We start from the raw sequence: 25,579 nt of genomic DNA on the forward strand, positions 1-25,579 counted from the left end.
CCAGAGCCTCCTGTGCAGTTCTGAAAAATCCCTTTTTAAATTTTGAAAATGTAAATGAGAGCTAAGGAAATGAAAGTATAAGAATAAAGAGAAGCTAGCTTAGGGACAGCAGCAAATATCGCTCGTCCCCTCTCCTCTACCCTACCACCAATTTAAAGTACAGCAAAGTCACTAGAGGTGCGGGATCTCGTGTCAGACTTCATGGATTCAAATATTAGCCCTGCCATTTATTACTGGTGTTTCGGGACAAATCACTTGATCCTGAGTATTGACCATGAAAGGAGTATTTTTTCTTCTTCTTTTTTTTAATATTTCATTTATTTATTCATGATAGACACAGAGAGAGAGAGAGAGAGAGAAAGAGAGAGAGAGGGAGAGAGAGAGAGGCAGAGACACAGGCAGAGGGAGAAGCAGGCTCCATTCAGGGAACCCGACATGGGACTCGATCCCAGGACTCCAGGGTCACGCCCTGGGCCAAAGGCAGACGCTCAAACCACTGAGCCACCCAGGCTGCCGGGAGTATTTTTTTCCATGAATACTGACTGTATGATAGGTCCTTTACTTAGACTATTTCATTTAACCTTCCCATTCTTGTGACATGGTCTCCTAAATCAGTTTTCTCATTCAGGATGATTAGTGAGAATACATGTGCCTAACATTACAGCTAAACCTAGCCCTGTTGATTCTAGAGCCTGTGCTCTTAACTACTAAATGATATAGAGAGGGAATACCTGAAGATAGGATGTACTTGCATGGTACCCTGTGTTGGGTTCCTGAGCAGAAGCACCATAAGCAAGACATGAGCACCTAGATCCTTGTATCTAACAGCTTTTATTTAACATACATTGAAACCACAACAGTTTCATGGTCAAAGTCAAAAGACAGCAAATGTCAGTTAAGTAACACATTTGAGTTGAGGAGGCTAGAGAGATCACCCCAATTGCAAGATGGTTCTCAAGAATTAGTCACCATTCAGTACCAGTCAATGGTTGCCATGGAAAAAAAGTAGGTCCACATTAATGGATTTTTCATTTCTCAAAATCACATGGAAGTAAGGATCTTTATGCTGACAACTAATTCAAAATGTTTGAAAATTCCAATGTAAGGTGAACAAAATATTAAAGTCCTTTGGCCTGGGTCACTACCTCAGCATGACCAGACAAAGGTTCACTTCTACTCTAGTGTCACTAACAGAGCAATGCTTTTCATGTCTCTTGCTGTTTCTGGCAAACGCAAAAGGTACTCAGAAAATGGTATGTCCAGGGAATGGTGCCTAAAACAGTAAATCCTCTGTTCCTTAAGAAATAAGTATCTTGTAGCACCTGCAGACACATTTTGTGTTATATTCAGCTTAACAGAAAGCTTGAGCGATGAACAGGTACTACTGAGAGCATTACCAGTACTGGTATGTTCTCCATATGTGCCAAATAGTGTTCTCAATGCTTTCTATACAACTCTTTCAATCATCCTGAGAACTACATAAGATAAGTGAGTTTATTATTCCCATTATACAGAGAAGACAACTGAGAGGTTCAATAACTTGCTCAAGGTCACAAAACTAGTAAGCTTCAGAGGCAGGATCTGAACCTAAGAAGGCTGCTTCCAGAGTCTGAGCCCCTCACAACTATGGGCAGTACCTTCCTAAATCTAAATAAGGGCAGTAAGAGGTTGACAATGCTTTGGAGTTACTGTCCTCTTGTCCCTCACAGGTGCTGCCATGAACATACATGATACTTTTATTTTTAGCATTAATGCTGCCTTACCCCCCTTAGCAGGAAGGAATTTTGTGTGGTAGGTATATAAAATATCCCAAGTGTTCTCCATATCACTCTTACTCACATCAAGATCACCAATATATACTTATACAACTGTTAAGCAGTATTCACAAATGTGTAAGTTCTTATTATTTTAATTTGCTACTGAAAAACTTTAAGCATTCATGAATGTATGCTCCAGTGACTGAGCCAGCCGGGCACCCCCACACCGACATTCATGAATGTAAATATATACATATTTGTAAATGCACATTTATAAAGTCTCCTGGGGGTTATAATATTATTCAAAAGGTGGGGTTTTTTAATGTAAGCCTCAGTAGTCCATTATTGCATTTGATTAAAAGAGAAATTCCTAACAAAATAAAATTAAGGGATATATAAACATACCTACCAAGTTCTCAATGTTCTCATCTACTCCTGTATTTCATCATCAATTTTTAAAAGTTTCAGCCCTCAGAAAGAGAAACTCTCATTTGAGGACGTTGGGATTGCCTTGGCTTTTTACAGTCAATGTCAGTTTGCATAAAATTAGAAATATAAGTTATTAATGTTTCCAAAAGCACTTTTAAATATCCTATGAATCACTAATCTCTCAATGTAGTCACATTTAACAAGCAGAAAACTATACCTTTAAAGAAAAAGAGCTTTTTCTTCTATTCCAATATGCAAGTAAAAGTCAATTGCAAAATCATTTTAGTCTAAATTACAATAACTGTCTTGCAAATTTTCTTCCATATTTACTTGAGCCCCGGTCCAATACGGCAGACAGAATGATACTTCCGAAAATTAAATGAGATGATGTCGTCACTGGTTTCCTTTTGCCATTTAAAGCAATCACCGAACCTAGAAACAAATCCAAGCTTCTCACAAAAACCTTTTGGACCTGCCCCACCACCCCTCCCGCCATACCTTGGCTCATTTTCTTCATTCACGGTGAGATACTGAGACACATGTTCACTTCGAAAAATAAGCCAAGCTCTTTCCTGACTCAGGGTCCTCTCATACTGTAGTCCCCTGATAGAAAGCTATTGGCTGGGGCCCTGTGAAATAACCTCCTTAGAAACATTCTTCCTGACTACCTAGCTTTAATTTGTTCCCTAGGGTTACTCTCACTGTCCTCTTCCTTCTTAGAACTGATTTTGATCCACAAAATGTGTCTGCAGGTGCTTTTCCTTTTTGCTAATATGTTGTTTTGTCTGTCTCTTCCACTGGCTAGAATTGCACAAAGGCAGAAACTATGCTTGTGTTTTCACTATTGTATAGGTGGAACCCAACCAAATGCCTCAAACACAATTAGCATGCAATCAAAGTTTGGTGAGAGAAATGAAGAAAACAGGAAGAAGGGAAGAAAAAGAAAGGAAAAAGGAGGGATGGGAGAAGAAAAAATAATTGCTATGTTCATGCAAATTGAATTTTTTATGATTAGACAGGCTGTTCAGGCTGTTCTGAATGTCCAGACAATTCTCAAGGTATTTCTTACTCTTGTCTACTCTTTTCACATGCAAAATAGGGTGAATATGTAGGAAGAATTTCAAAGTAAAGATACAGTGAGTGGGACCTAAAATTGTTTCAGATCCTTATATCAAAATCAAAGCTTATAAATTTTGTATGCTGATAAGATCCTAGAAACAGAACAGTTTGTAGGTCTGTTTTTATTTTATTTCAAAGACTAGTAGGGAAATGCCATTAGTTGTGCATAAGAAGGGGCTAGTCATTTCTTTAAGTGACCCAAATGTATAGAACCTACTGCTAATTAATTTAATCTTTCAACCGTAAGTATTGATTTCTACTATACATAAGACTAACAATAGTTAAATGGAAAGAACTAGGGGAAAAATTTACATTTCACAATTCAAAAAAACATTCTTACAGTTTTTTTTTAATTCTTACAGATTTTTTTAAAGGTTTATTTATTTATTCATGATAGAGAGAGAGAGAGAGAGAGAGAGGCAGAGACACAAGCAGAGAGAGAAGCAGGCTCCATGCCGGGAGCCCGACGCGTGACTTGATCCCAGGACTCCAGGATCGCGCCCTGGGCCAAAGGCAGGCGCCAAACCGCTGAGCCACCCAGGGATCCCTCTTACAGATTTTTAAGTCCTGTATTCCTAATTATCCATACATTGAAGAGAATGCTGGCATTGCACTTGTCTCTTGTCATAGCCTAATTTTTCCAGTGTAACTTTATTCACTTAGGAGGTTTAGGGATTCATATCATAGTTTCTTGGATCCCCCTGCTTCTCTCATGTGTAAATACTGATTTTGTTCCTTGACTCTTGTCTTTACCTTAAAATGAAGCTTCTGGAGGAAAAATGCTGTGAAAATCCTAAGTGAAATTCTTCCTACATACCACTATAGGTTAGGCCAGAAGATGTTTTCTAAGGCATAGATATTCAGAGGTGGGACAGCTGACCGAGAGGAAGAGACTACTAATTCCAAAGAGTTGCTGAAGGAAGGGTCCTCATCACCTGTCAAAGTCCTCAGCACATACCCCTGAAATCAGAAGGTTCATCTAAAGCAATGTGGCATCACTGATACTTTCAAGTCACTGCAGTTTGTTTCAGGAAGTTAAGGTTTCTGAGAAGATATTAGTCTTTCTAATAAAAACACATGTGCTGCCCTCTAGAGGCTACAAAAAAGAATCAACCTGAAAATTCTGAAAGAAGGAAAAAGTAAAGGGAAAAAGGACACAGGAGGCACTTTTCTGCTTTTCTGACCTATTGTATTACAATTAGTGTCAGGCGTTTAATTTGAGAAGTAAATTAATCATCTAGAGGAAATTCTGAATCTGATGCAAATAGCTTTCTCTGAAAACACACCTGTGGATCTTTTTAAAAAATATATTCATTTGACAGAGAGAGAGAGAGAGCAAAAGGCGGGGAGAGGAGGGAGAGAAAGTCTTAAGCTCGATGAGGCACGGAGTGTGGATCCGTCTCACCACCCTGAGATCACGACCCGAGCTGAAATCAAGAGTCAGACACTTAACTAACTGCACCACCCAGGCGCCCCTTTTATTAATTTTTTAACATGCATTTTAAAACAACTTTATTGAGTAAACTTACTCATTTTAGGGGTACAATTCAATGATGTTCTTTTTTAAATTAATTTATTTGAGAGAGAGAGAACGAAAGCATGGGGTGGAGGAGGGCAAGTAAAACAGAAACTTAAGCAGGCTCCACACTGAGCACAGAGCCAGAAGTGGAGCTTGATCTCCTGACCCTAAGATCATGACCTGAGCCAAAACCACAAGTCTAACACTTAACTGATTGTACCACCCAGGTGCCCCAATTCAATGATTTTCTAAAATAAATTTAAACCGGGTTGTACAACCACCACTGTAATCTAATTTGTGAACTTTACCATCACACCCAGTAAGATCCACCCTGCCAACTGAAAGCTAATACCCATTCCTGCCCTTGACCCAGGAAACTGATAATCTGTTGTGTATCTCTACAGATTTGCCTCATTTTATTATTGAAATATGAAAGTCTGGAATTTAATATTCCCTAACACAGCAATCAAGACAAGTCTTGCTTTTTGTAATGTTTCTCCTTCAAACTATCCTGCTTTGATCAATTTCATTCATTAGGTGGGGATTGAATCCCTTACCAAATGAAACTTTGGGGGGAAGTACTAGTAAATACTTACTACTTTTCCATGTCTCAATGCAGTGTATGTTTAACCTTCCACAGTTTTGAAGATGATGTTAAATCTGTCTCTAATGTCTATATCAAAAAAAGACCATGGGGCAGCCCCAGTGGCGCAGCGGTTTCGCGCCACCTGCAGCCCAGGGCGTGATCCTGGAGACCAGGGATCAAGTCCCACATCGGGCTCCCTGCATGGAGCCTGCTTCTCCCTCTGCCTGTGTCTCTGCCTCTCTCTCTCTAGCTGTGTCTCTATGAATAAATAAATAAAATCTTAAAAAAAAAAAAAGACCATGAGTATACTTTGCATGTGCTGCTCAAAGGCCCATTTCAAAATAAGATTTCACATCCTAAGGATTGATAAGGGATTAATAGTTATTATATTTGTTTTTAAAAGATTATTTATTCATTTAACTTATTGATTTATTTTATTTATTTATTTATTCATGAAATACAAAGAGAGAGGGAGAGAGAGGCAGAGACACAGGCAGAGGGAGAAGCAGGCTCCACACAGGGAAGCCCGACGCAGAACTCGATCCCGGGACTCCAGGATCATGCCCTGGGCCAAAGGCAGGTGCTAAACCGCTGAGCCACCCAGGGATCCCCTATATTTGTTTTTATTATGTCTGAGCAATCAATTTTTAAATGACTATTGAACAAAATCCTAAATTATTCCTTTCTTTGGTAATAAGCTTTTTTAAAAAAAAAATCTCTATTTTTAATTTGTCAAAACAATTTCTATGGGCAATTAATTTAATTTTCTTTTATGTGTATAAAGTTGGCACACAATGTTACATTAGTTTCAGGTGTACTACATAGTTATTCAACAAGTTTACATATTATGTTATGCTCACTATAAGTATAGCAAACATCTGTCACCATGCAACGTTATTACAATACCACTGACTATATTCTCTAGGCTATAGCTTTTATTCTTGGGACTTATTCATTCCATAACTGGAAGCTTATATCTCTCCTTCCCCTTCACCCATTTTGCCCAGCCTCTTCTGTCTGGCAACCATCGGTTTGTTCTCTGTATTTATAGGTCTAGTTCTGCTTTTTATTTGTTCAGTCATTTGTTTTGTTTTTTAGACTTCACATATAAGTGAAATCATATGACATTTGTCTTTTTCTGTCTAACTTATTTCACTTGACCTAATATCTTCCAGGTCGAAATCATTTTAATCCTAGTGGTGTAACACAGATAGAAAGTAACATTCTCTCAAGAGCCCAGACTCTCAGGAGGTAAGACCTGGAACTCTAGTCCATCCTCTGGAGCAGGAATACCACCTGAAATATAACATGTTACTGTAAGCAGGGCACTTAATTTGTCTACCTCAGTCCTCAGTTTCCTCATCCATTCAGTGGAAATAAGAATTTATTTGGGGTTTAAAAGTGCTGAGACATAGCCCATTGTGACTGTTTACAAGCAATATTACCTGAAAGTTATTTTATCAAGGATAATTATCATCATTTAAAGGTAAAGAATGAATTTGTGATTGGGGGCAGAAAAATAACTAACAATGGGCAGAGGGAGGATTTTTAATCATCAATTTACAATTACTTATATCACATGCTTTGTGGATCTTTAGGACCAGCCTGTAGTTTGGGTTCATTTCTGAGCCTAAGGACCAAACCAAGAGGAATTCAAAGGCTGATCCAAAAGAAGGCAATAACGCATATCAGAGCATACATGCCACAAGTGTGTTGATGCCCTTTAATGCTTTTTTGTATTCCATTTTTATTGCCTTAAGAGTTTTTCCCTCACCTGATTCAATTGATATACTGCCTACTTCACAAGAATCAGATTATGTGATAATAGCAAGGTAGAAATGGAATAAATTTAGGTCTGGATAAGTAAAATAAAACAAACCAAACCAAAGAAGAAAGCAAAGATACGTATTAATAGTTTGATTTTCAGGTTTCTTTTTCTTCTAAGTAATTTATACTTTAAAGCATTATTATGTTAGGAACAGTACATATCTTAGCAAATCCACTTTAAGGCAACAAGGCCTGCTGATTCACCTCCACTACAGGCAGTCCCTAAAAGCACAAATCTGCACATTAGTTGCGATTAATGCTTCTCTCTTCTTTCAAGCACCAAGGAGCAGAGTTTTATAAACAGCAAAGTGTGTTAATTTAAACAAAGTATAAAAAACCAATTCTTTCTAGGTGGTAAAGCTTGGTCTGCATATTTTCATTATTACATAATGGTTACCTTTAGGTCATAAACTGTAAGGTCATAATAAGGTCACAATGAAGTGGCAAATGTAATAAGTGAGAAGAAAAGTAACTAGAGACCATACCTAAGATGATTTTTTCCATAGTTGGGTAAATGAATGTTCTTTTCGTATAGCTCATTCAGGTAGAGCTGCTTTAATATAGGTTTTCTTTTTCAACCACTCATCCATACCCTGTATTGTAAAATTTCTTTAAAATTCCTTTTTAGTGCTTTCCCTCTCTCTCTTAAGACAAACAACCAAGAATTTGCTATGGCTCAAGTGGTGAGACTTAAAGATTAAAGCCATCCTTGGGGTTAGAATGTGCATGTACTCTAATATACAAAAGAAAAGAATTATGAAATAAGTCACTGTTCTGATTGTGAAGAATACATTAAAATAAACAAAGAGGAAGAAAATAATAGTAAGTACGGGCTCTGTGTTTCTAAAAGACTTATCCTTTGAACCAGGTAATGGTAAATTAATAAAAGGCATTACTAATTTTAAAAAAAGGTGTGGGATCCCTGGGTGGCGCAGCGGTTTGGCGCCTGCCTTTGGCCCAGGGCGCGATCCTGGAGACCCGGGATCGAATCCCACGTCGGGCTCCCAGTGCATGGAGCCTGCTTCTCCCTCTGCCTGTGTCTCTGCCTCTCTCTCTCTCTCTGTGTGTGACTATCATAAATAAATAAAAATTTATAAAAAAAAAAAAGGAGTGTACCTACTACTTCACTATACAAAAGTGCAAAGTCTGTGTAGGCAGGAAATAGCTTGGGATTTTTCTATCCAAAAGTGTTGGTCAATGTGATAACTGTTTTTCATTTATATACTGTTGATACCCAAGATACAGCAAATAATGTCATCAATTTCCTACAATTACCTCATAAAGGATTCATTTGCACTAAGGGAATAAAAAGGTTGCGACAGTAGCTTCAGGATCACTCAGCAGCAAGAATCAACATTAATAACTATCCTCAGAGGCACAGAGGGAGGGAAAAAAGTCATTTACTTAACATTCTTTAATTCTTTGTGGTATAACAAGACTATGTCATGATTTAGGGTTGAAAAGCACGGTTCTTTCGCTCACGAGAAAAGCCTTTCATAATCTACACATTTTTTCTGACACTTGGAGTTATGAGACCTCAGCCAACCTTCAAATGTGGTATCCCCCTGCTGAAAGCTCTCAAACAGCCTTCAGAGGAAAAAGAAAATCCCAATGTTACTTTACTCCTGAGACTTCAATAGCCCACGCCTTACTGAATAAAGATGTTTCTTTATACAATAGTTAGATAGTGCTGAAGAAAATAACTTTTGTATGCCTATATTGTAACATAGGGTCATGTATAGCTAATTAAGCATTCTTCCTTTGGTTTGATTACATAAAGAGTTGGTTTTGTAATATAATAGCACGTGAAGGTCAGTATGGTTATGAGAGAAACCTTAGATGCTGTGACAAATCCAATAACTATCAGGGTATTTTGTTCATAAAAGTAAAGCATTTCTCAAAATATTTTGCTGATTTGTTAAGGTACCGGGAGATATTATGCTGGCTGCTGGGCTGACCTTCTACTATACAATGTCAACAGGTTTGACAACCATACAATGTCAACTATCTAGGCTGTCAACAGATTTTCTCAGAAGACAGAGATTTGTCTTTTGGAGTAAGGCAAAGACCAAAACAAGAAACTGAAAAGCTGAGGTACACAGGTATCTGAACCAAGCTGGGGAGGTGGGGGAGAAATCCCTGTCCAGGTGACCTACTTATGCACCCAGCTTCCTCGATTCAGTGTAACGCTGACACACTTTGCAGGTAAACCTCCCATCCCCAATCTAACAGTTGGACCATCTCGGCAGAAATGACTTTCCTTTCATGTTTAGGTCTCCTCTGAGTATTTAAAGCGGACAGTGATTCGCATCTTACAAGGCCAGGAATCTTTGAAAGTAACTTCAGAAAAATCTGAAAGCTACCTGAAGCTCCAGCGACAAATATAGAACTGCACTGCCCTCCAGAGGTGACTCTTTGGCAAATACTTGTCATCAGCTAAGGAAAAGACCAAGGAATTATGCTAATGTAATCCTCATTGCAATTTTACTTCTGCCATCTCAAATGTTCTTTTAAAAATATGCCTAAAAATCAGTAGCAATCTACTGTTTTTCCTTAAGTAGAATATTACATTTTCTTGGCTCTTCCCTCTCCTCTTCCTTCCTTTTGTCCTTTTTGAAAATAATATTTGCCAGAGTTTCTGTTAAATGGTAAATATTAATTTTTTATGCTAGGAGGGGCCTATTTATTCATGTACGTTTTTCAGAAAAATCAGACTAAATAGGCAGCCTAGGAAAACCTTAACAGATTGGAGAAGCTGAGAGATTACTTGAGGGCATCAAAGAAGCTCCTAAGAAACGGAATATTTTGCAGTCTAATTATATTGTCATCACTTAACTGAAACCTGAAGGGTGCCCACAGCTACTGTAAGAAATACATAAATTTAATTTATTTTGAATGCTTTTCTTCTTCAGCTTTTGTTCTCCGTAGTTAGGTAAACTACTTCTGTTCTGTCTCACAGGCCACCTCAAATAAGGGATAATTCTGTGGATTGTCATTTTTCCCTTTATTCACTATCAGTTCAAAATTTTTGAGATTTAAGACAAAGCTAATAATTTCATGATAAAATTGTAATAATCAGTATGAATGACTCAAAGCACAGAAGTTAAAAGTATGAATTCTCAACCACTTAGTTGGGAAAATTAAACTTTATCTCTTTGTAGAACACATATTTATGTAGGGATTTGCAAATATTAGCTTAATCATCATAACACATTTGAGATAAGTATTATTGTTATCATTTACCTTTTACAGATAAGACACAAGAGGTTAACATTGCTCGAGATCGTGGAGCTGGGATGTGACAGAGCTGAGATTCAAACTCAAGTACTTTGACTCCTCAGTCCTGGTTCTTAACTTCTTGAACTTAAATAGTAACTTAAATACACAGATTTTTTTTTTCTCCCACATCAAAAAAAGCATTAATAAAATTTGTAAAGTTAATACTTTAAAATAAAGTTAATACTTTTCAGTTATGTTTTTTAAAAAATCCAGGGTATATAAAAACCTTTAAAAATATTAAAACCCTGGTAGGGGGAAATACTGTAAGAAAGAATGATATTGTAAATCAGTTTTTTGTGATGACTTGTAAATATTTACTAAGTCACTAATCTTTAAGTGGTGGAATGAAGAAAACATTGAAACAACATGGAAGAGCATTAACTATCTTCTCCTAAAAATAAAAGTAAAATATATAAGTAAATTAGCCATTGACTTATCAAAGTCAATATCAAAAACATATTCTAGTTTATAAATATCAAGTAATTATTTATCATTTTTCAGATAAATGTGATTATTTTTCTGCAATAAAAAAGAAATGCAAAAAAAACATTATTGATAGTAATTACTAAATCTATTTTTTAAAAAAGACAGATAGTTAATACAAGACTTTAGGTTCAATCATAGAGGAACCATCACAAATTGACAGTCATTTAACTTAGAGAGGGATTATAAAATACACTTCAGGTTGTATTGAAAAACAATGTTCTTGTACCAAGCACAGGCTGGCCAGCTACCCAGCGGCTGGGTTCAGAAACTTAAAAGCCCCTGAGAAAGCAGCTCGGTAACAACAAAGCAAATGCAGTCAATGCCCAGTGTCGTTATGGGGATTAGATGGGGGTCACCACTTCATGGCAGCACCTGCACAGCTATGACATAAGCTTATATTCTACATAAATCATACCCCCTCTGTTTTGAAAGCAAATAATAAAAAAAGTTGTTGTATGTCTTTTGACCCTTATTTCTGGGAAACTTAGATTTTTCCCTTATAGCTGTGGAATGTACTAACCATTCCCAGTGGAACACACTTAGAAACCCCTATCACAGAACACATGTATAAATATTCACCTTCTCACTTCCAAAGTGATTTGCATCTTAAATGTCACTAAGTTATTATTATTTTTAAGTAGGTTAAAGTGAGGAAGAATGGGAGAATGAAAAGGAAAGAAAAGCAACAGGCGAGACACCTGAAAGAGGAAATTAAAATACTAGTACTGATGAGATACATAAATGACTAGCTATTGATAAAGGGAGATGCATGTTGCAGCTGACAGTTGCTAAATACTGCTGTGCACAAATGCTGTGAACCTGGTGCACAATTAGTTCCTGGGTTCCTTTTTTTTTTTCATGGAATCCAAATACTCAAAACTACTGCCTCCCCCAAAATATACTACTTTACAAAACTTAGCATTAACATTACTTGAGATCAACGAAATGATGTTGCTAAAACTTACTTGAGAGGACACGGTGATTGCCTTTATTTTTTTTTTTTTTTTTTTTTTTTTTGGTGATTGCCTTTAAATCACTATGTTACACACATGTACAATAATTTGAACAACCTATAAATCCAGTTTCCCACAGAGTAAACTTCAAAGTAGAGAATAAAAGAATACCAGATTAAAAAAAAAAAAAAAAAACCTAGAAACCTATTGAATTAGCATTACCACGCTTACATGATAATACCAATACTACTACTATTACTAATGAATGATGACCAGATACACAGACCTATTGCATCATCAGGTAGATTACCTCCTAACACAGAGATAATCCTTAGTCTTGATGTGCATTCTAATGCTCTAACTTCTAAAGGGAGGAGCAAAAGAAATGTGCTGAGTATTAATACTGAAGACCTACTAAGTGACTGAGTAAGGGGTCTTTTAAAAACCTCTTTTGTTCTAAATATCCTATCTAGAAAGATATATTTTATTTTCTTCAAAGTGATGATATTCCTGTTTGTACAAAAAGTGAAATCCAACAACGTACTTTTTGGTCAGAAACTTTGTTGTGAAAAATATAGTGAATACGAATGATGTTAGGATAACAGCCAAGACATCATCTATGAGGCTTTAATGCTGTGAACATTATAAAAATACTAATATAAAGAATACCAAATATGTCCCCCCAATTCAGTGTTAAATATTTAAATATTTATTGGGTCCCTGTTCTTGAGGACTTACATTATACTGGGGAGAAATAAAAAAAAATTTTAAACCCATAGTAGATGTTAGCTATTGATCTCTGCTACAGAGAAAAATATTAGCCAGCAAAGTGAAGGAGCTGTGTGTGTGTGTGTGTGTGTGTGTGTGTGTGTGTGTAAACTCTAATATAAAGTAAACTGGTGGGAATCCCTGGGTGGCTCAGTGGCTTAGTGCCTGCCTTTGGCCCAGAGCATGATCCTGGAGTCCCGGGATCGAGTCCCATGTCGGGCTTCTGTGTGGAGCCTGCTTCTCCCTCTGCCTGTGTCTCTGCCCCTCTCTCTCTCTCTGTGTGTGTCTCTCATGAATAAATAAATAAAATCTTTAATATATATATATATATATATATATATATATATATATATATATGTATATAGTAAACTGATGAGGCATCTCTGGTGAGATGGGGAGAGCTGTGTGTTATACCTGATGGAAACAACAAATGGAAACATCCTAGAACATGTAAGGCATATCATGCGGCACTTTGTTGGCCTTGGTAAGGACTGAGTTTCACTAAGTGAAAAGAAAGCCATTGAGCAACCAGTATGAGTACCATATTTTCCAATTTGGGGGAAAAGTAACTGTACTTGAGCGATAGGAATAGTATATAGGACACAGTGGCCAGTATTTGGGCATGGAGACTGACATACCTGGATTAAAATAATTTCTGTTCTTCAATATCAAAGGGGAAAGACCTTGTCTTCATTATTGCATCTCTCAACCTCCATTTAAATGATCATAATACCTATATTGTAGTACTACAGTAAGATTACATAACATAAACAGCACCTAATAATAAGTGCTTAATAAATAATAACTGATGTTTGAATAGTGTTGTAAGCAGCGGGAAGATGTGTTTGATGTGAACTTAGGAAGGAAATATGAAGATATTAAAAGGTCTAAAGGAAGATGGAGGGAGAATGTTGATGTTAAGACAGGCTTTGAGTCTTGAAAGATGCTAAGGGGTTCTTGAGATATAAATAAATCTCCAAAAGGTGCCAGTTCAGAACAACAGAAGTTCCTAAGGGGAGCAAATACAAATACCTAATTTGAATGACTGAATCATTATTCCTAGAGTAACGATGAATAAAAAGTGGTACTGCTCAGTAAAAATTAAGCATTTTGTAGGCCATATCTAATTCAATCCTTCCAATAGCCTATGAGTAAGATATTAAACTTCTATTTGGGGAAGGTCAAGAAAATGCCCCAAATCACACATCTAGCAGGTATGTTCACAGCCAGTCCACACTAAGTGCTCAATAAATGTTTCTCAATGAATATATGAAGCTTTACTCCAAATTCCACATCAAATTATTGATATTGCCTCTACAATTTATTAAACAGGATAAATGTTTTCCAAATTCTTCTGATGATTCAGAATAATCTAGGGTGCTTGTGTTTCCTGCCCTGTGTCCCACTGCATGACCCAGAATCCTTTATGGAGAAGTCTAGAAATCAATATTTTTAACAAGTAATCCAAGAGATTCTTATGATGTAGAGAATTTTGAAAAACACCCCACTGGATATTTACTGTATAACGGCTCTTTTCTAATCTATAACTGCCACCTAGCTCTCTTCTAAAAAGTAACAATATGTGACCCTTTCAACCCTTCACCCATTTCAAAACCCAATACTTATTAATCTCTCTACTTTGCAAAGATTGAGGACGATGAAATACAGATTTAAAAAATTTTGCAAGCTATCACCTTTGTCTAAGATCCCTTTGTTGATTTTAGCTGAATGGGAATAAACACAAAATATACATGGAAGTTGTAGTACTGTTTTTCCATTACAGGCTACAAATCCCAGCAAATGTCTAAGGAAGGATTTTCCAGTATTGAAAGTTTTTATACAGATTTCATTATAAAAAGCATCTCTCCCCTAGCCCCCTGAAGGGGGGTGGTGATCACGGTCTCATAGGAGCTAGAAACTTTTCTTCACGTTTTCTTTCTTGGTAACATAATTAAGAGTGTTGCTGAAATGAAATGCCCATTTCCGTCACTTTCGGGTAAGAGTGGGAAAACAGTCTTCATTTGGAAAGTCTTCATTATGCTTTAAAAAATACATATTGCTGTGTGTTCTGGCAACCACTGAGTGGTATGCACTCTGCAGGGCTGGTAAGTAGGATTAAGTTAGACACATTAAATTGGTGAATATATTTTTCACAAAGTTTTGTGTTCTAAAAAGAAGTTCTGTAAAATATTTATTTGATGTGGAATATCAAACAAGAACAAACAAGAACAACTTTTTTTAAACTCCCCAGCTATGGTATGATAAAGAAAATGACTGATAGGTATGACATTGTCTTTGCCAGCAGATCTTCCCCTGAATGCCATCCTCAGGAATTAGGAAAAACTGGGGAACACTGTTTAAACCTACAAAACAAAGTAAAGTGGCAGAGTGGTTGTTCTATTCTCCTTGGACCAAGAAAAAGGATATGAATGGTCATCCTCTGGCTCCCGAGAAAGTAATGGGAAACTTCCATCTTCTCTTGCTTTGAGATTTCAGTGACTATTAATGATGAGAGTCACTAATCAAACATACATACCAGTGTCTACCATATATATAAAAGATAAAAAAGTCTTCAAATCCCAGTAACCATTAGCTATTGCAAAGCAGCAACATCCTACAGATTTTAAGATGATGAAGATTCTGAATATTTGTTTACTAAAAAATACTATTTCATGGTCAAATGACTTTTTCTTTTAATAACAATAAAAGAACAATGTGAAAAATTACAACAGGTCTCAGGAAATACTCATATTCTTTTCTTAGGCCAACATAAGTAATAGGAAAAATTGAAAATTATGAAATCAGAGGTTGTGGCAGCCAACAAAAGCATGACTACAGAATCTAAAAAAGCATATGACAATATTTGAAATCTAAATATACAAATTCTCTCATAAAGAAATAGTCATAAAGATTTAATGACAATGAGTGATACTTGTTTCAAAGCACTGTCAAAGTAAATTACTCTGAAATCATCTAGTTTCACTTATTTGTAATATCATACTATCAATTTCAAAGCTTTTACAAATTCTTCTAAAATGAAAACAGTTGTTTTCTCTTTTGTTGCACAATTAATGCTATCTTGAGAGGGAGAAAGAACCTTCCTTCATTATGAACAAGAACATAACTTTTCTTCAGCAAATGATTTTTCATTAAACTAGATTAAATTTAACTTCATTAAATTAGATTTAGCATTCAGAAATTCACAATGTCTTTTTTATTTTCTCAGGTTGCACTGGTGTACTCCAGTCTCTCTAGAAAACTTTTATGAAGAGTGTGTAAGAACTTAAAACATCTAATATTAGATGTTTGCTGCCGTGTTTAGAACATAAATATTATTCTACATGAGACTTTAAGAGAAACAAGACAGAACAATTAACTAGTCTTTGGAAAAGATTCAACTCTAATGCATGCCGGGGGCCAGCAGGGGGAGTAAAACCCCCAAAATATGAATAACAGAGAAGAAAAATGCTAAATGGAGTTACAGGTGGGACAACCTGGAAAGAATCAGTCACCCAATCAAAAGAGGAGGATGGAAAGATTCTATAAGGCCTTAACCTAGAGATAAAATGATTTTGAACTATATCTCATCCACCTGGTGAAAAGTTCACCTCTTTCTACATATATTCCAGACGGCCAAATAAACTAAAGGAATTTCCTCATCAGTCCACAGACCTCAAAACCTTGTCTTTTTTTTCATCTCCTGTTAATTAATAAAGATCACAAACTGCCCTACTGCTAGCAGATAGCCATATACTTTTACTAAACAAGAATTCATTAAACTAACAATTTCTTGAATTCCACTGTCTCGTCAGCAAGGAGAGTAATGATTCCTATGTCAATGACCTCTTAATCAGGCATTTGTTCTAGTACATGAGAGAGATTGATACTTAACATGATTTGTGTGATTTAACTCTGGAAGTACAGATGAGGGGGTAACTGCCAATGGCAATGAAGAAAATTTTTTGGCAATAGGCTAAAATATATTCCATGTTCATAATGTTTAATTTGAAGACATTTTATGCTAGGAACACAGCATTATCTAGAAGAAAGGAAATTCTGGCCTTTAGAAACACAGCCCTTTCAGGTCACAGAATCACCAATACATCTAATTAAAATAATACCTATCAAACCTTTCAGGAGCATCTACTACCACCTAACAGGTGTTTGCTGGCTGGTTATTCACTCAATAAGGCAGTGAAGGGTTACAAACTTCATCCTCTATTATTTGCATTAAGATGTAAGGCCATAAAAAAAAAAAAAAGATGTAAGGTCATCAGGTTTAAGCAGAGATGCCAGATCATCCAAGTTCTGATTATGTAAACTCTGCTGAATGACCTCACTAATTACCCTTTAATAGAAGACATTCTTCATCAAAAACGGTTATCTTTTTATGGATTTTACTTATCAACCCTCAGAAGTTGGTGAAAGAATTTTTTTCAAGTTAAAAAGAGAAAGAGTTTTGCTAGAAAATCTTCAACTGTGCAGTTAACACTGAATTTGATAAACAGTACATTCCCAGTAACAGCCACCAAAATTCCAAGTTAAATCTGTGCCCTTGGAACAACGCCAAAATGCCACAGCATATTTGCACTTTGAACAAATTGCACATTTTTAACTCCTATTTTTTTCTGCCAAAACAAAGGCTCAAATATGCAGATTCTATCCTCTCTGAAAACTTTACAATGGTAATTTTGGATGCAAAGAAAAATGCTTTCAAGACCAACAGAGTGATAGATTGATTTGCAATTTTAGTTTTAATACTACCTGAACTATTTCTGGAAATCATATGTGAAAACAGATACCATGAAACTGTCACTATTATCATCTGGCTTTGAAATCAGGCAGCTTTATTGTATCTTTCTTTGCTACTTGGCCAATATCCTTGTCCTCTCAGCCTCAATTTCTTTATCTGTCAGATGGTGGTAATAATACCTCATAGGCTTGTTGGAAGGAGTCAATGAGATAATAAATGTGTCTAACGTGGTTCCCACTACAGAGTAGCTAATCAATAAATGATACCACTACCATTATATCTTACTAGACCTTTGCACCTACTGGATTCAAGACACTAATCATGATTTGCAAAAGGAAAAAAAAATTTTAAAAAGCCATTTCTAATATTTCACTTATAATCTGAAAAACGCCCTGATTTAGGGCATTATATTAATGAGAAAACCCTATTAAGAAATTGAATATTTTCTGTCAAATCTATCATTCTTCCCCCCAAAATAATTACTCATTAAGATTCTACTAAAGGATCTTCCTCCTGAATTTTCCATGACACAAGATTTGTTCTAGTAAAAACAAATATAATTTGATCAGGACCCAAAAGAGTTGAGTTACTGAAAAAATAAAGGTTCCCCACGTTATTTCTGGATATATTTGACTACTTTATTACCTTAATGAGTATCCTATAATAAACATCATCCATTCCTACTTTTTTAAAGATTTAATTTATTTATTTGACAGAGAGAGCACAAGCAGAGGAAGCAGCAGGCATGGAGAGAGTGAGAAGCAGACTCTCAGAGCACAGAGCTGGATGCAGGGCTTGATCCCAGGACTCTGAGATGATGACCTGAGCCCAAGGTATACACTTAACCAACTGAGCCACTCAGGTACCCGCCCTGCCTCCTGTCCTATTTTTTTTTATAAAAGAATACTATACTTCTTTCTGGTGGAGGTAAATACATATATAAAGATAAATTTGTTAGAATAAAAATAATTTTTCTTAGCAATAAAGATTAGTACATATAAAATCTATGCTAAAATGGTTCTTTTATTGAATTCAAATAGAGAAAAGAGTCTTCTAGCTAGGATCAAGGTAGAAATTTATTTCTTAGGTTTTAACTTTTGCTATCTTTTTTAAAAGAATAGATTTTTGGGGCAGCCCCAGTGGCTCAGTGGTTTAGCGCTGCCTTCAGCTCAGGGTCTGATCCTGGAGATCCAGGATCAAGTCCCACATCAGGCTCCCTGCATGGAGCCTGCTTCTCCCTCTGCCTGTGTCTCTGCCTGCCTCTCTCTCTCTCTCTCTCTCTCTCATGAATAAATAAATTTTAAAAACTTAAAAAAAAAGAATAGATTTTAAGGGCATCTGGGTGGCTCAGTCAGTTAAGCATCTGCCTTCAGCTCAGGTTATGATCTCAGGATCCTGAGATCAAACCCTAAGTCTGACTCCCTGCTCATTGGGGAGCCTGTTTGTACCTCTCTCTCTTTGCCCCTCCTCCTGTTTATGCATGCTTTCTCTCTTTCTCAAATAAATAAATAAAATCTTTAAAGGAATATATTTTAGTCGTATTTAAAAACAAAAATGTGCAAATATTAATTTGAATTTTAGTTTTAATTTTGATTTAAGGTATAGCTCCTTCTCCTCACTGCCAATACTTTGCAGATACAGCTGAGCAACATAAACCGTACACATAGGCAATTTTTCTGTAGATAATATGAATGCTATGATGATTTGAAATGTGCCTAATATTGTTTCCATTAAATTGCATCTAATGTATTATAACTGTGCATTAAAAATTTATATGTCATAAATTCCGTTGTAGGTTTTAAATAGCAACTTACTAATTACCTTCCTTGCAAAAAGTTCGTAAGACACAAAGTATTTACTATTAAATAGCTTCTATATTTCACCTTAGGGAATGCTAAAATGTTCCCCAATGCATAACTTTAGTGACCCAAGCATTTAAAAAATGATGAGTAAGATACCAGAGAGATATGTAAATCCCAAGCTGCTGAGTTTGTTTTGGTTAAACAGCCCAACTTTTTTTTTTTTCTAAGAAAGACTGGATTAAATATGTATCTCCCTTTACAAGGGAAGACAGTATGCAATTAGAGTACAGAGATGATTCAAATCACAAACAAATGACTTGGTGAGTTGTTACTGGAAATCTTATCTGGATAAGGACTTTCATTCTTCGAAGAATATTTTGAGCTCTATATTAAGTGTCCTTGACAAAACTTCTCCCAGGAAAACCCAATTGACTATATTAATAGTTATTATGTTTTTCAAGATGTATAATTCTTCCCACTTATTCAGGAGATCCACTTAACCCTTTGCTTACAGATAACATAGATATTAAGCTTTTTAAACAGAAGTAGAAAGTAAATAAATTTCAGTGGATATGCATTTAAAATTGAGAGATTGTGTTGTTTGATTTGTAACAGAAGAGAAATGATAACAAAGGTAATTTATTAGATAGAAGCTTTCTATGTGTTTATTAAATGTTTTACAGTTATCTCATTTAAATTTCTCAACAACCTGGAAAATGGGCACAAATTACAATTCTAATTTTATAAATGAGAAAATTGAGGCACATAGAGGTTGGGAAATCAGGCTTCTTAGTTAAAAAGAGAAAAATAAAAACTTAGGACATTATTCTTATGATACAAAAATTACTAGGAATCAGGGATCCCTGGGTGGCTCAGTGGTTTAGCACCTGCCTTCAGCCCAGGGTGTGATCCTAGGGTCCCAGGATCAGGTCCCACGTCAGGCTCCCTGCATGGAGCCTGCTTCTCCCTCTGCCTGTGTCTCTGCTTCTCTCTCTCTCTGTATCTCTCATGAATAAATAAATAAAATCTTTTTAAAAATTACTATGAATCATAAACTTCCATTTCCTGTCAAGATGGAATAATGGACTCTTGCACCTGAATCAACCAAACCATGGACAAAATATGTGAAACAATGGTTTTGAAACACCAGAATACAACGCAACAAAGCATAGTGATCCCTTAAGAGATGCAAAATATACAAAGTAGGTCAAAAGACTGCACAACTTCATGTCTTGAAAGGGTTTTTGGTAATGGTACAGTGAGTGGAAAACCAGAAAGAACTCAGCAGGATCCCTCAGGTTAAGAGAATAAGCTGAAAGTCTGAACACAGCAAAGTATTCATAGGAGAGAGTACTAGAAATAAGAGTGTAGCACCAAGCAACAGAAAGAATTCCAGAGCTATAAAGAAAGACTTCTCTTAAATAATCAGTAATTTCAGTACATATGTGTAAGGAAACCACTACAAAAGATTAGAAGAAAGAGTACCCAACAGTCACAAAGGACTAGAAACAGTGCTTATTTTTACCAATTAGAGAGGAAAGTCTCATGAATAAAGGGGAATTGAATATAGTAAACTGAAGGGGCTTCCCACAAAAGTGAGAAACAATAAGCCATAGACAGCACTACTCCAGTCATGTCTAATTGGAACCAAAAGGATAAAACTGTTTTAAATAACTGTGTCCTTGAATGAAGTTCAAGAATACTTAGAAGAATACAAAAAATATTCAGCATTCAAGAAGGTAAAACATACAATGTTTGGCATATAACAAAAATATGACCCCAACTAAGGAGAAAGGTCAACCAAAACAGACTCAAAACTAATAGATGCTTTAACCAGAAAAAAAAAAGCACCATATTAAGACAGTTATGAAATGGTATTCCATCTGTTCAAAAAATTAAGTAATGACACAAAGATGTTTAAAAAAGTGAAAGTTCTAGAAATGGAAACTACAATGTGTCAGATGAACAATACATTGGATGGGACTAACAGCTGATTACACATTTCAGAAAAAAGTATGAGCAGACTTGCAGATGTTGCAGTAGAATCTACCAAAATGAAACACATAAAGAAAAGAGACTTTTTAAAAAATAACAGACTCATCAAGATGTGGATCATTTCACATGGCTAAAGTACATGTATTTGAAACGCCCAAAGGATGGATGATATTTGAAGAAAAAATGCCCCCCGAAGTGTCCTTATTTGATAGAAAACATACCCTCGCAGATCCAATAAGTTCAATGAACACAGAATAGAAAAAACATGAATAAAATTAGGCCAAAGAATATTATAATCAAATTTTCACAAAATATAATAAAAGGAATAAAAATCTTAAAAATAAGCTAAGGGGTACAAGAAATGGGAAGATGGGGAGAAGACTCAATTAAAGTACAGAGGAACAAAGGTAAGAATTACGACAGAAAAAAAAAAAGAATTATGACAGCATACTTCATGCTAGAAACACTGTAACCAAGAAGATAATGGAGCAACATCTTTAAAGTACTGATAGAAAAATAATATCAACATGGAATTCTATATCCAGCCAAAACATATTTCAATATTGAAAGTAAAATAAAGACTTCAGACATAAAACACTGAAAGAAGTCATCACCAGCACATCTGTACTTCAAGAAATGTTAAAGTCCTTCCCATATAAGGAAAATGATATCAGATGAAAAAATCTGATGATTTACACAAAGGAGTGAAAAGCATTACATGGAAAAATAGAAATTTTTCTTATTATTTAAATTTATTTAAAAATAATCTAATGTTTAAACAAAACTCATAACAATGCAGTACAGGGCTTATAACTAATGTACAAGTAAAATCTAGGACAATAATATAATGGTAGGAAGAGGTAAACACAAGTATACTTTTTTTTTAATTTTTATTTATTTATGATAGTCACAGAGAGAGAGAGAGAGAGGCAGAGACACAGGCAGAGGGAGAAGCAGGCTCCATGCACCGGGAGCCCGATGTGGGATTCGATCCCGGGTCTCCAGGATCGCGCCCTGGGCCAAAGGCAGGTGCCAAAATGCTGCGCCACCCAGGGATCCCCACAAGTATATTTTTGATAAAGTTCTCATACTATACATGGAATGGTATAATATTATAGGAACATAGCCTATGATAAATTAAAGATGCGTATTACAAACCATAAAGTAGAGCTAAATAACAGAGTTGTAGACGACAAACTACAGATGAGAAAAAATGGAGTCATTTTAAAAATTCAATTATTCAAAAATAAGGTACTAAAGAAAAGAAATAAAGAAGAGATAGAAAAAAAAGCAAATAAATAGCAAGGTGATATATTTACACCTAACCATATCAATAATCACACTAAATGTAAACTGTCAAACACTCTGATTAAAAAGGAAATCTTACCAGATTGAATACAAATCAAAGTTCAACTATATGCTGTATACAAGATATTTATTATAAATATGACACAAATAGGCTAAAAGTAAAAGGATTGGAAAATATATACTAAGATTAATCAAAAGACAGTTGTGTCAAAAGCAGATTTCAGAGCAAAAACTACTACTAAAGATAAAAACTGTCATTTCATGATAGTGAAATCAATTCATCAATAGCATATATTAATCCTAAATATTTATGTACCTAATATTAGAGCTTCTAAATAGAGGGAAAAAAAGCTAATAGAATTTCAAGAAGAAATAGACAAATCCACAATTATAATAGGAGATTTCAATGCTCTTCCTTCAATAATTGATAAATAGAAAAATCATTAAAAATATACAAGATCTGAATAGCACTATCAACAAACTTGACTTTATTAATATTTAAAGAAAACTAAACATTTATGTGTAGAATACACATTTTCTTCGAGTACATATGAAACATTTGCTTATGAATGTGGTACCACATTTTGTGTCACAGGACAAATCTCAGTATATTTAAAAGGATTCAATTTATTCAAGTTATATTCTGACTCAAATGTAATAAATTAGAAATGACTAACAGAAAGATATCTGGGAAAATACTCAAATATTTGGAAAATAAAGCATTTATGAATGATCCACGGGGCAAATAATAAATCAAAAGGGAAATTAGAAAGTATTCTGTGATATCAAAAGCAAAGATAATATAAACTAAAATAAACAAGGGTGACTTCATCAAATTAAATAGCATCAAATTAAATAAATAAATAATTTTATTAAATTAAATAAAAAAGGCAACCATTTTATGGAATCTGAGAAAATACTTGCAAAATAACATATCTGATAAGGAGTTAACATCCAAAATATATAAGGAACTCCTACAACTCAACAGCAAAAGTACAAAGAACCCAACTTTTAAATGGACAAATAGCCTGAAGAGACATTTTTCTGAAGAAGATATATAAATGGTCAACAGGTTCATGAAAAAGTGTTCCACATCACTAATTATTAGCGAAATGCAAACCAAAACCACCCTGAGATATCACCTCACATCTGTTAGAATGGTTATGATAAAAAAGACAAGGGATAACAAACGCTGGTGAGTGGGTGGAGAAAGGACAACACTGTACTCTGTTGATGGGAATGTAAACTGGTAGTCTCTAAGGAAAACAGTATAGAGGTTCCTCAAGAAATTGAAAATAGAACTATCTATGATTTGGCAAATGAACCTGAAGGGCATTAGGCTAAGTGAAATAAATCAGAGAAAGACAAACACTACGTAGTATTACTTCCACGTGGAGGAAAGAAAGACAAACCCATAATAGTTCCCTGGGACTGAGGTCTAGGAGGAGGATAAGGAAAGGGCAATAAAAGAGTAGTAACTTTTAGTTTTGATATATTGTTGTAAGATGAATAAGATCTCAGGACCTAATGTATAACATGTTGACTACAGTTGATAACACTATGTCATAATATTGAAATTTGCTGAGAATAAAACTCAAATGTTTTCAGGAAAAAATGGTAAATATGTGAGGTGAGAGATGCATTAATTAATCACATCAACAGGAAGAATTCTTTCTCAATGTATATGTATATGAAATCATCATGGTATATACACTTTTAAAAAAAGAAGCTATTCTAAACCAAATGAAAATGAGAACATAACATATCAACATCTGTGGAATGTAGCTAAGGCAGTATTAGTAATATTTAAGAGAAAATACATATAACTGAAAGCAGAAAGATTTCACATCAATTACCTCAGCTTCCACATTAAGAAACTAGAAAAAGAGGAACAAATCAAACCCAAAGCAAGTAGAAGAAAGGTAATAATGAAGATTAGAGTGGAAATCAAAGGAACAGAAAATAGTAGAATAATTCAGACTACTGATGAAGCCAAAAGCTGATTATTTAAGATTTATAATACTGATAAACTTCTAGCTAGACTGATGATGAAAAAAAGAGAAAAGATATTAATTACTAATATCAGGAATGAAATCTGTGACATCACTACAGAGTCTACAGATAGCCAAAGGGTAATAAGAGAGTATTACCAGCAACTTTATGCCTGCCCATTTGAAGTGGGCAAATCTCTTGAAAAATACAAACTACCCAATTCAAGAAGAAATGGGTAATATGAGTAATATTTTATCTATTAAAGAATTTGCATTAGTAATTAAACATATTCCTCCAAACAAAACAAAACAACTACAGGCTCAGGTGAAGTTCACTATTGAATTCTATCAAATATTTAGGAAAAAAAGAATGCCAACTCTCCACATACTCTTCCAGAAAATTGAGTTTCCCAGCTTTGTCCCAATATGAGCTAGTATGACCCTGATGCCAAAATCGACAAACATATTAGAAGAAAATTACAGACCAATATTCCTCAAACAGAATCCATCAATACTTCATAAAAACTATTTTTATACCTTGACCAAGTGGGATTTTCCCCAGTAATGCAAGAATGGTTTACTCTCTGAAAAGCAATTAATGCAAGGCACCATAGTAATAAATGACAAAACCACATAATCATCTCAAGAGAAGCAGAAAAGTACTAAACCAATTCTTGATGAGCTATGTGGAAACAGGTGCAAATTCTGAATGTATCTAACATAAGTGCTGTTCATATCATCAAAGATTTATTAAGTATCTATGCACTAGAGCCTAATTTTTGGCTCAGAAAACATTAGGGAAAAAAGAGACAACCCCTAGCTTCAGTACAGCTTATATCTTTGTAATTGTTGTCATTATCACTGTAACATCATCATCATTCGTTTTACTCTGTTCAGATCCCTCTAAGACTAATAATGGCACTCTACCACACACTTCAACTTGCCAACATAGTAAGTTGCTATTGCATATCCAACTGATTTTACATACATACTTTGTTACATCAGAG

General features: G+C 35.2%; 1 protein-coding gene and 1 long non-coding RNA gene across 10 annotated transcripts in view; one reads left to right on the forward strand and one right to left on the reverse strand.

Annotated features, from left to right (window-relative positions):
- The window catches only part of HDAC9 (histone deacetylase 9), a 911,611-nt gene that overhangs the window by 646,137 nt on the left and 239,895 nt on the right, over positions 1–25,579 (reverse strand). The window lies entirely within an intron of this gene.
- Positions 7,685–16,466, forward strand: LOC140608907 (uncharacterized). 2 transcript variants are annotated; one of them, XR_012010908.1, is made up of 5 exons: positions 7,685–7,747; positions 7,866–8,059; positions 9,161–9,339; positions 9,511–9,703; positions 15,950–16,466. It is a non-coding gene; the product is annotated as an uncharacterized lncRNA (long non-coding RNA). The 2 variants fall into 2 exon arrangements; XR_012010907.1 differs by having other exon boundaries at positions 7,710–8,059.

This window comes from Canis lupus, chromosome 18 (genome assembly GCF_048164855.1).
Source record: "Canis lupus baileyi chromosome 18, mCanLup2.hap1, whole genome shotgun sequence".
In the NCBI taxonomy this organism is placed as follows: domain Eukaryota; kingdom Metazoa; phylum Chordata; class Mammalia; order Carnivora; family Canidae; genus Canis; species Canis lupus.